The 11,164-nt window shown below is 49.7% G+C and overlaps 1 pseudogene; it reads right to left on the reverse strand.

The window, feature by feature from the left end:
• Positions 1-1,900: 1,900 nt before the first annotated feature.
• LOC116820392 (L-amino-acid oxidase-like) overlaps positions 1,901-11,164 on the reverse strand; it is a 25,380-nt pseudogene continuing 16,116 nt past the window's right edge.

Here is an 11,164-nt window from a genome sequence, read left to right on the forward strand (position 1 = left end):
CCCCTGCTTGCCCCCCTTGCCCCTGCTTGCTAGGAGCTGATCAAAAAAAAAAAAAAAAAAGAAGGAACAAGTTACAAGCCAAACAAGCAACAAGCAACTCACAAGTCAATTAAGCCAAAAACAATCCCAATTTCTGAGTTTTTTCCACGGGTTTGGCATGTCTGATTCAGATTTTAACCTTGCACATTAGAAATGACTATAGTAATTAACAATATATTCAAGGGATAGCTGATATCTCTACACATCACTCCTGATTCCATCCATGTTGACCATGGAATGACCATAATCAGGGTCAAAGATGGTGGACAGACTGCAATGGAGGCACAACCCTGAACAAGGTCGGACACAGAGCGACTTATCCCATCCCAGGAGAAGCCTCCTGTGAAAATTTGCCTCAGGGCGTTCTAAGGAAGTGCAGAAGAAGCATTGCTCCCAGACTGGAGATCAAGGCATGTACTGCTGACTGCAGCCTTCCAATTCTGTCTCTCCTCCCATTTTGGGAATGCTGGTGTGGCTGATAGGATCTGCAAGGGCTGGACTTGTTGGCTCTGGAAGCGGGAAACAGAATAATCATTGTTCGTCTGCCATCTAGGATGAGGCTAGATTGTGAAGCAGATTATTTGCCTCATCAGAGAAGCAAGAACTGCCTTCAAACTCTGACATGGGCTACCTAGACCTTGAGGGTAGGGCGGCTAGGTGTTACTGGGGCTACTCACTCATTCCTTCCCTTCTCAGAAGTAGGCTTGGCTTTACCCTGTGGTGGCTGAGCAGAGTGGCTGAATGTGAGGGCATATAGAGTTGTTGTAGCTAGGTTGGCCCCAGCATAACTGACAGATGAGGTGGGTGAGGTAATATCTTTTATGGGACTCATAGGCATTGACTCCATGAGCGCTCCTGGGCTGGAGCAACCACAGAAATAAATTAGTGGGTGGTCAGCACCCACTGGCAGCCAGCTCTCCCCATCCCCTACAACTCCTCCCATCTGCCAGAGGCCTGGCTGATCAGCTCCTCACCCTTCCACACAGCGCCTCCCACCCACCGAGATCAACTGTTCCGTGGTGTGCAGGAGGCATTGGGGGTAAGGGAGAGGAGGAGAGACTGGGCAAGCTCAGAGTAGAGGGCGGAACTGGGCAGGGAAAGGCGAGGTGGGGATGAAACTGAGGCAAGAAGAGGTGGGGCAGGAGCTGGGGCTTGGGAGAAGGGGTGAGTTGGGGCCGGGGTCTCGGATGGAGCAGGGGTATTGAGCAGTGGCGTAGCCAGGTTTTCAGCTCGGGGGGGCACAGAACATAAAAAAGGCGCCCCCCCCTTGGCATCCCTATCTGACCACTCCCCCAGACCGGACCCCCCGCTCACCTTCCCTCCAGCGCTTCCGAGCCGGCCTGCCGCCTCACGGCTCCTCTGGCCGTGCAGCGGGCAGCGCAGCCGGCAGGCACCACTGCTGCGCCAGGCTGCTGCTGCCGCCCTGTGGTTCCTCCAGCCGGGTGCCGGCAGGTGCCGCTTCCATGCCTGCTGGCCTGAATGGAAGCAGCTGCTTCCGCTGAATTCCACCAGCTACGCTACTGGTGTTGAGCACCTGCAGGGCCCAGAGGATGCCAGTGCCTGTGATTGGGCCATCTTCTGTAGGTGAGAGAGAACTGAAGAAGAGCTCTGTGTAAGCTTGAAAACTTGTCTCTCTCTCACCCACAGAAGTTGGTCCAATAAAAGATAATTATCTCATCCCCTTCTCTCTCTGAGTGTAAGGGTAGCAGTCTAATGCCAGTGCAGATGGTTTATGCCTTCCCCCACCAGGGCTAAACCTAAAGTAACAATCCTATAATGCCCACTGATTAGTGGTGCATCCAGTCAGTAGCTGATGCATTTGAGCCTTCCCCAAGCATCCTTATTTCTATTATATCATCAATTATATTTTATTTTTCCTCAGCTCTTGCTGCTGCTGCCTGAGTGATGCATTGATAATGCCGTGGATGTTCCTTGCCACTCTCACAGCGGATTTCATAGTGGTTTTGATCCAGGCATGAGGGTGGGCTGTAAGTTCTTCTGCAAAATGGACCCTCCCTTCATTCTGAAACAAAGCTTCGGAGTAGTCGGCAAACTGGTATGGGGTGAATGAAACATAGGATCCCATCGTATATTTGTCCAGGCTCCATTTCTTCATCACATGCTTATCACAGACACTCTGGATATAATTCTTGGGCACCTGGTGGATTTCTACCAGGTCCCCCAGCACCACATTAACACACTTTTCATCACTGAGGGGAATGAACAATTCAGCATCATCGCCCCAGGTGTATGAAGCAAGGATCACTGGAGAAATTGTGGCTGGGGTAGTAGATGAATCTGGATAGACAATTAGTGATTGACCTCCCACCCTGTATTCCCTCTTTCTCCCAAAACTTTTCAGTAGACCAAAACAATCTTAGTGGCTTCTGAGTAGTGAATGGACCCCAGGGCATGGGCTTTGTTAGTCAAAAGAAATGGTGAAAATTGAATAAGCCATGTGGCTTTTGCCATGGCCATGACAAGAACGTAGTCGGATGTCACAGTCAAGGCAATCAATGCATCTGGCCTCTGGTAAAATACTCTCACTTGGTCATCCTTGTTTACTATCTTCACCACTATGGAGTGAAATAGAATGCCCCCATGAATATACTGATAGAAAGTATCGGGAAGCTGATCGAATCCCCCAGTGATCTCATCATAACTGAAAGAAAGGAGGAGAAAAGAGGATGGTAAGGCAACAACATCATTGGGCAACAGTTATCTGAGAGAATGCCACAAGACCAACAAAGAGAGCTGTAAGGTGCTGCATAGCTGAAGATACAATCTAGCCCCTACTGAGTGCCAGCTCCAACTTCTTTTATGATAGTAGAGTGCCAAGTCTGCTGCTATTAAGGTTAAGATCAGTTATCTGTTTAAAGCTTGACTCTGCTAAATGCTCTAAAATCTGCATCATTGCTCAGATTGCCTTGGAATTAGTTCTGCCTCATGGGGGAACTGCGAAGCATTAATGATACTACTTTACCGTCATTTGACCTAGGTGGTTCTGAGATGCAACAGAGTGATGCCCCAGTATGCCCATAACACATATACTCTGGAGTTAATTACTGAATTCTATAGGATCTGATCCAGTTAGAAGCTATGGACACTGTGAAAGTGAACCTGGTTTTTTATGCTAGAGAACTATAGCAGTGAACACCCATCCTTTATGACAAGTCAGACCATCAGTGCTTACTTCAAAGAAGGCAACCGGCTGCATTGATAAGATGAGGTTGTTGGACAGTTAAACGTATTGAAAGATGCATGGATCCTACCAGAAGTACAGTCCCTTCCACATATAAAGCAACTGAATAAAGATTCCTTTTTCCTTACCCCTTCTCAGACAATGTAACGTGGTCCATGACAGAGTGAAGAAATGACATCTGGAATTCACCATCTTCATTCAGCAAGTCACCGATCATGTTGATGGCTCCTCTACTTAAATTTCCTTCTTTAATCAAATACTCCTGGGCAGGGAAGTGTGGAGAGGGTGGAAGGTGCATGCATATTATACCCCCATAGAGAATGACAGCCAAAGAGATATCTCATTTCAGTTGAACATAGGAATTATTCAGTATCCATAAGGGATGAGCAGGAGTCAAACCCATACACTATCCTACTAAGTGATTTGTCTGCTTCCTCATAAACAATCACTGAAGTAAGGCTGATGCTCACTTTCAAGACACAATCCCTCACCCAGTTTTGATTCACTGGGTGCAATCCTGACCCCTCCCCCCACCCAAAGTCAATGGAAACTTTGCCATTGGTTTCAATGGGGCCAGGATTTCACTGCTAGTGTTCATACCAAGATTTCATTGTCTTTGATTAAAAACCCATGATCCAATAGGTGGATGTCACACAGAGCACTGGGGTGGGAAGAAGAGATGCCAGATCAGTCACACCAGAGTGGAAGAGGGCACTACGCAAACCTTAGGCATATGGGAGCACAGAGACTGCTCACTTTCTGCAAACTGTTGTTTTGGATAGAGAGAGGCAGAGAAGATCCATGGCTCTGGCCTCCTCCTGCCACCAAGGGGAATCCAAAGGACCACAGAGGAAAGTAGGCTGTGCTCCATGAAGACTCATGAAGTGAATGTGTTTCCGTCACACAAGCAATAGCTTTTGGAAGATTCGGATGCATTATCTCCTACCATGGGCTGTGTGCACATGGCAAGAATATCCCACAAGGAGTTCCACTGGCCAATGTGGGGAAAGACTTAGGAAATCAGGCATCTTTAGATTTAAAGATACTGGAATGCTAACTTCAATTACCTTGGTGGAAAAGGAGTCATATTTCTCTTTCAGAGCACTGCAGTCTGTGGTCACCTGGGTAGGAACCAAGAAAACAGTCGTTTGTTTCGTGATCACAGTTCTACATTTAAAGGTTTATTTTTCCTGTTCATGATCATGTAGTTGTAGACATCCTGTTACGTATGCACAAGGGGGAAGACATGAAATGACTACTCAGGTGAAAGAGCTGCTAAGAATATCTTTTAAATGGGGATAAGAGCTACAGCTTTTGTTTTCCACTCCTGCAGTTCTCCAGATGACTGAACTCCTGTCACTCAGGCTTTCTGAACAATACAAATAGACTAAAGGTAAAATGTTCAAATGTGACAAAGTGAATCTGGGACCTTGCTCCCACTTTCAGAATTTACAGGTACTTTAGGGGGTGCATTTTCAAAGGTATTTAGGTATCTAAATATGCAGATAGCACCTACTGAGATTTTCAAATGCACTTAAGTGCCTAATTCCCATTGAAATCCATGGGATTATGGCACCTAAGTCTTTGAAAATACCACTAGGGGCTAGATTCACAAAAGAACTTATGTTCAGCACTGCAATGCCTAACTTTTAGATGCCTAGAAAATCGATGAGATTCACAAAGGTTGAATTTGGCATTCAGGGTTATATCTATACTGGCAAAAAACCAACAACCCCAAAACCCACAGCTCCAAGTCTCAGAGCCCGGTCATGACTTGGGAATGCAAGATTTGGGCTACAGGAATAAAAATAGCAGCGTAGATGTTCCCTCTGGAGGCCTGGCTCTGAAACTCAGTGAGGGGAGAGAGTCTCAGAGCATGTGCTGTAGCCCAGGTAGGAATGTGTACACCCATATTTTTAGGCCCACAGTTCAAGCCCCCTGCTCCCATTTCAACTGACCTAGGCTTTGACACTTGGCACCATAGGGTTTTCTTTGCAGTGCAGACATACCCTCAGGCTCCCTGCACAATGAATGGAGGTAGACAGGCCTCTAAGAATGAGATCCACAAAAGCCAGCTCGCAGACTAAATTAGTCAGTGGGAGATGCCACAGAGAGGAGTGTATTCTAAGTCCCATCCCTCTCGGGAAGTTCGGCAACTATGTCTGCTTGGGATTCTCAGCTGCGAGCCCGCTCCTGGAATCGGTCACCTCAGGTGTTTGTTGCAAGCAGTCGCAGTTACAGCCACTTTGCAACTTTTTGCCCCAGTAACTAGAGCGAGTCAAGGGGGGGGGTGATAGCATACCCCCCCCGCCCATGTTCCCACCCCTGAGGCTCCCTGGCCAGGGCAGGTGGAGAATCTGCGCCACAGCTCCCAGAGCTGCCTGGCCACATGGCTCTTACCAAGGGCCGGCTCTACAGTTTTTGCCGCCCCAAGCAGCTCACTGAATTGCCGCCGCTGCGGGGGCAGTCCGTGTGCCCTTAGGGCGGCAGGCGCATTTCCGCGGTGGCGGCAATTCAGCTGCAGCTTTTATGTTTAGCTGAAGCCGCCACAGACAGCTAAACATAGAAGCTGCTGCCGAATTGCCACCGCCACGGAAACGCGCGTGCCGCCTTAAGGGCACACGGATTGCCCCTGCTGTCTGCGGCGGCAATTCAGTGCACTGCTTGGGGGCAAAAAAACAGGGACTGAGGCCCCTTGCAGACTGCCGCCCCCAGTACGAGCTTGGAATGCTGGTGCTTGGAGCCAGCCCTGCCCTTACCACCAGTTCAAGTCCCCCCTCTACTCAGTGAAGTGGAGGGATTTGGAAAGGGATCTCCCCACCTCTTACATAAATGCCCTGACTTCTGAGCTAGTGAGTAGTCCCATTCTCTCATGCTGAAGCTGTTCCATTTTGGATAAACAGATAGTCATTGGAGCAGAGGGGCTGAATCCAGGGTGTCCCAATTGAGTGCCTTAACCACTGGATTACACAGTCATGCTCACTTGCTCCCTGCTTGTCTCTTTTTATAATCTGGCCCCAGGGGCCTCTGCATCTATGAGCATAGGGTCTGACTTTTGTTTCTCCCTGGGGATGCTCCACCCTGGCTCTGTCCCGAGGCCTCTTCCCCAAGGCCCTGCCCTGGCTCCGCCTCTTCCTTTCCCCACTACAACTCCAATCCAGAGACTCCCGCCTATCCATTTCTTGCTGCTCTCTGCCCTCCCCCAATTGCTCCCCCAGCATCAAACAGATGATGGGCAGCAGCCACAAAGAGCTGTGGCTGCTAGGTGCTGAGCACCCACTATTTTTTATCTATGCGTGCTTGAGCCCCTGATCACCCCCTGAGTCTGTGAGCACCTAAACACCTTTGAAAATCTGTCCTTTAAGAGCCTAAATCTCACGAGTTCAGCTGTAACGGTGTGTACGTGTGTGCGTGCATGCGCATCTCCCAGATGTGCTCAGCACCTTGCAGAATCAGCTTCCCAGGATAGGTCCTCACTGGAGAGCTAACTTGGTTGACAGGTGCCTGTGTTAGCTTACCACGGGTGTGAGCAGCCACACTGCTAAGCCAAACCTGAAGTACTGTGTCCTTAATGATGTTACATTCTCCCATGGATGTCTCTAGGACTTCTGGGGCCGGGTTCCATGGTTCTGTGTGAAGCAGTAAACTGAGCTGCTTTATGAGACTTTCCCTTGTTCTTCTTGGCACATGGTGGTGGGGGTGGGGGGGGAATTGTGGGATGGCATGGGAGGAATATCATCACTTGAGTGTTTTTTAGCTTGTATCTTCACAGCCAAGTGGGCAGCTTAATAGCTCAAGTGAAAGCAGAGCCTGGGCTATAATGCATACTACCAATCATGCCAGATAGCCTGGGTTGAAAGGACGACTAAACTTGAAAGCGAAAGCTGTGTGTGTGGATATGAAGGGGGCTTAGGACCAACAAGTAAAAGTCCAGGCTAATGAAGAGAAACCCAGCGTGCACAAGTCCTTTCCACAACACACACACCTTATCCAGTGTCTGACAATAAAGCTCACTAGCTGATTTTCCTCTCGCTGTAGGGTGCAAGGGGTATTGCAAGACATCGGGGTTTCTTTCTACCTCTCCAGCTCTTGCCCTGATGTTGCTAACTAAATACCAAGGTTTGTCGTCAGTATTGTAGAATGGGTTCAGTTTCAGTTTAAATTTGGTAATAAATTCACACACAACCCTAAAGAGAAAGAAAAGGGGTGGAGGAAACAGAGAAAAATGTCAAAACTGAACAAAAGTTGAATTCACAAAACAATTCACTTTTGGAAAAAAGGCAAAAAAAACACCCCAAAACTGTTTGCTTGAGAAAGTTTGACCACCTCTCCCAGCAATGTCCTCTCCCTCTCAGCACAGGTTTCTGACACCTCTCATCTTTGATCTACAGACACAGCCGTGTTGTGGTTGTACATGCAGCTGCCTCTGAAGCTATGGGTTAATTTTCACTGACTGAGGCTCCCATTGTCTCTGTAGGATGTTCCACTCAGCTGTGTTGATTCCAGCTCAGTTCTTAATGGTGTGTTCCTACTATCCGAGGCATTTCCAGGACCTAAACAGCTCGTGCCTACTTCTCTATTCCAGGGGAAGCATTTCAAACCACTTGGACCCATGGTTATCACTCAAGAAAATCCATGATCCAAAACCAGAACAGCTTACAAAGAAGGTATGAAAAGAATCATGCCTGTAAGATGGCAGGCTAGGGTCTCTATGGGGCCAGAGCAGAGATACTTTGGGAGTTTATATTAGGGGTGGGTAACATTTTTGGCCCGAGGACCACATCTGGGTGGGGAAATTGCATGCAGGGCCATGAATGTAGGGCTGGGGCAGGGGGTTGGGGTGTGGGAGGAAGTGCGGGGTGTGGGAGGGGGCTCAGGGCAAGGGGTTGGGGCAGAGGAGGGGTGCAGGGTGTACGAGGGGCTCAGGGAAGGGGGTTGGGGTGCAGAAGGGGGTGCAGAGTGTGAGAGGGAGCTTAGGGCAGGGGGTTTGGGTGTGGTGGTGTTTGGGGTGCAGAAGGGGTGTGGCAAGGTCTCAGGGCAGGGAGTTGGGGTGCAGGGTGCAGGAGAAGTTTGGGGTGCAGGAGGAGTTCAGGGTGCAGGTTTTGGCCTGGCGCCGCTTACCTGGAGCAGCTCCGGGGTGGCAACAGCATGCACCTGGGCCAGGTCAAGTTCCCTGCCTGCCCTGACCCCATGCCATGCAGCTCCCAGAAGTGGCTGGCATCGCGTTCCTGCAGCCCCTGGGAGATGAGGGGCAGAGGGCTTTGCTCACTGCACACACCTGTGGGTACCTCCCCTGAAGCGCCCATTGTCTGCAGTTCCCCATTCCCGGCCAATGGGAACGGGGGGAGGTGCCTTCAGGCAAGGCCAGTGCACAGAGCCCTCTATCCTTCCTTCCCCAGGGGCCGCAGGGACATGGTGCCAGCCACTTCTGAGAGCGGCATGGGGCCCACGGCGCCATGGAGGTGGCAATTCTGTGAGCTGGATCCAAAGCCCTGACGCCCATTGGCCATAGTTTGCCCACCCCTGGTTTATATGGTCCCAAATACTTTGGCTTCTTGTAAGTTCAACCTTAACTATTGATTCCCTGAGTTATTAATTATTTCCACTCTGACTGCAATGGTCTAGCTGGATTTTAACTTTCATTTGTTGATATGTGTACCCTACCTTCAATTTTGCTTTACATCTCAATTGTGGTGTGGTTGCTGTAATGCAGTGCTTTTCAAACACTTTAGGCTGCCTACCCCTTTCCAAATAATGCAGGCCAGGGGTTCTCAACTGGGGTCGCCAAGATGAAACCCATCACTCAGGCCCTACTGCTGGATGAAAAGCTGGGTATGAGTCAACAATGTGCCCTTGCTGCCAACAAGGCTAATGGCTTTTGGGGCTGTATAAGTAGGAGCATTAACAGCAGATTGAGGGTTGTGATCATTCCCCTCTATTTGACATCGCTGAGGCCTCATCCAGAGCACTGTGTCCAGTTTTGGGCCCCACACTACAAGAAGGGTGTGGACAAATTGGAAAGAGTTCAGTGGAGGGCAACTAAAATGATTAGGGTGCCGAAGCACATGACTTATGAGGGGAGGCTGAGGGAACTGGGATTATTTAGTCTGCAGAAGAGAAGACTGAGGGGAGATTTGATAGCTGCTTTCAACTATCTGAATAGGGGTTCCAAGAGGATGGATCTAGACTGTTCTCAGTGGTACCAGATGACAGAACAAAGAACATTGGTCTCAAGTTGCAGTGGGGGAGGTTTAGGTTGGATATTAGGAACAACTTTTTCACTAGGAGGGTGGTGAAGCACTGGAATGGGTTACCCAGGGAGGTGGTGGAATTTCCTTCCTTAGAGGTTTTTAAGGTGAGACTTGACAAAGCCCTGACTGGGATGATTTAGTGGGGAATTGATCCTGCTTTGAGCAGGAGGGTTGACTAGATGACCTCCTGAGGTCCCTTCCAACCCTGATATTCTATGATTCCCATACCCATTACTGCAAGCTCCCTTCCACAGCCTCAAACCCCAGGCCTGCCCCACTTCTCACCTCTTGACCTGTGTTCCCTGTAAGCCACATGGTTGGGTGGTCTCCCAGGAGAGATTCAAGTGCCACACAGTTGATTAGCAGAGCCCTGCACATCCAGATGGTAGCATGTGTTCAGGTGCCTGCCCTGCCCCCTGCTTTGCAGCCATGTTGCTCCTGCAGCTGCTCCCGGGACCCTTCTGATGGTTGTTCAGAGTGGGGAGTGGGGAAAGGAGGATACTGGTGTCACGGTGTCCCCCATCTCCATCCTCTATACCCCATCTCCACAGAGCAGGGTAGAGGGGACAGGACTCAGGACTTGCAGTAGTTCTGAGCTCTGAACAAGCCTTTGGGTGAGTGAGTGCCTTAAAGGGATAGCGTATGGTCTCTCAGAGACTTTCCCAGCAGCCAGTACACACAATCTCTGTCTCTGTCGGACCATCTCTCTCAGGATACGTCTACGCTATGGGATTATTCCGATTTTACATAAACCAGTTTTGTAAAACAGATTGTATAAAGTTGAAGGAATGTGGCCACACTAGGCACATTAATTCGGCGGTGTGCGTCCATGGTCCGAGGCTAGCGTCGATTTCTGGAGTGTTGCACTGTGGGTAGCTATCCTGTAGCTATCCCATAGTTCCCGCAGTCTCCCCTGCCCCTTGGAATTCTGGGTTGGGATCCCAGTGGCTGATGGGGCAAAAATCATTGTCGCGGGTGGTTCTGGGTACAGCCTCACCCCTCCCTCCGTGAAAGCAGCAGACAACAGTTTTGAACCTTTTTTCCTGGGTGAACTGCGCAGCCGCCATAGCATGGCAAGCATGGACCCTGATCAGATCAATACCACAATCGTGGACGCTGTAAACACCTTGCACATTCTCGTGCAGTCTATGCTGAACCGGAACCTGCAAAGCCAGGCGAGGAGGAGGAGGTGGCTATGGCAGTGCGGCGATGAGAGTGATGAGGGCATGGACATAGAATTCTCTCAAACCGCCCCTGCGCTTTGGAGATCCTGCTGGTAATGGGGCAAGTTCTAGCCATTGAATGTCGATTTTGGGCCCAGGAAACAAGCACAGACTGGTGGGACCGCATAGTTTTGCAGGTTTGGGACAATTCTCAGTGGTGGCGAAACTTTCGCATGCATAAGGGCACTTTCATGGAACTTTGTGATATGCCTTCCCCTGCCCTGAAGCACCAGAATACCAAGATGAGAGCAGCCCTCACAGTGGAGAAGCGAGTGGCAATAGCCTTCTGGAAGCTTGCAACGCCAAACAGCTACCGGTCAGTCGGGAATCAATTTGGAGTGGGAAAATCTACTGTGGGGGCTGCTGTGATGCAAGTAGCCAAAGCAATCATTAAGCTGCTGCTACGAAATGTTGTGACTCTTGGAAACATGCAGGTCATAGTGGATGGC

Source organism: Chelonoidis abingdonii, chromosome 13 (genome assembly GCF_003597395.2).
Source record: "Chelonoidis abingdonii isolate Lonesome George chromosome 13, CheloAbing_2.0, whole genome shotgun sequence".
Taxonomy (NCBI): domain Eukaryota; kingdom Metazoa; phylum Chordata; order Testudines; family Testudinidae; genus Chelonoidis; species Chelonoidis abingdonii.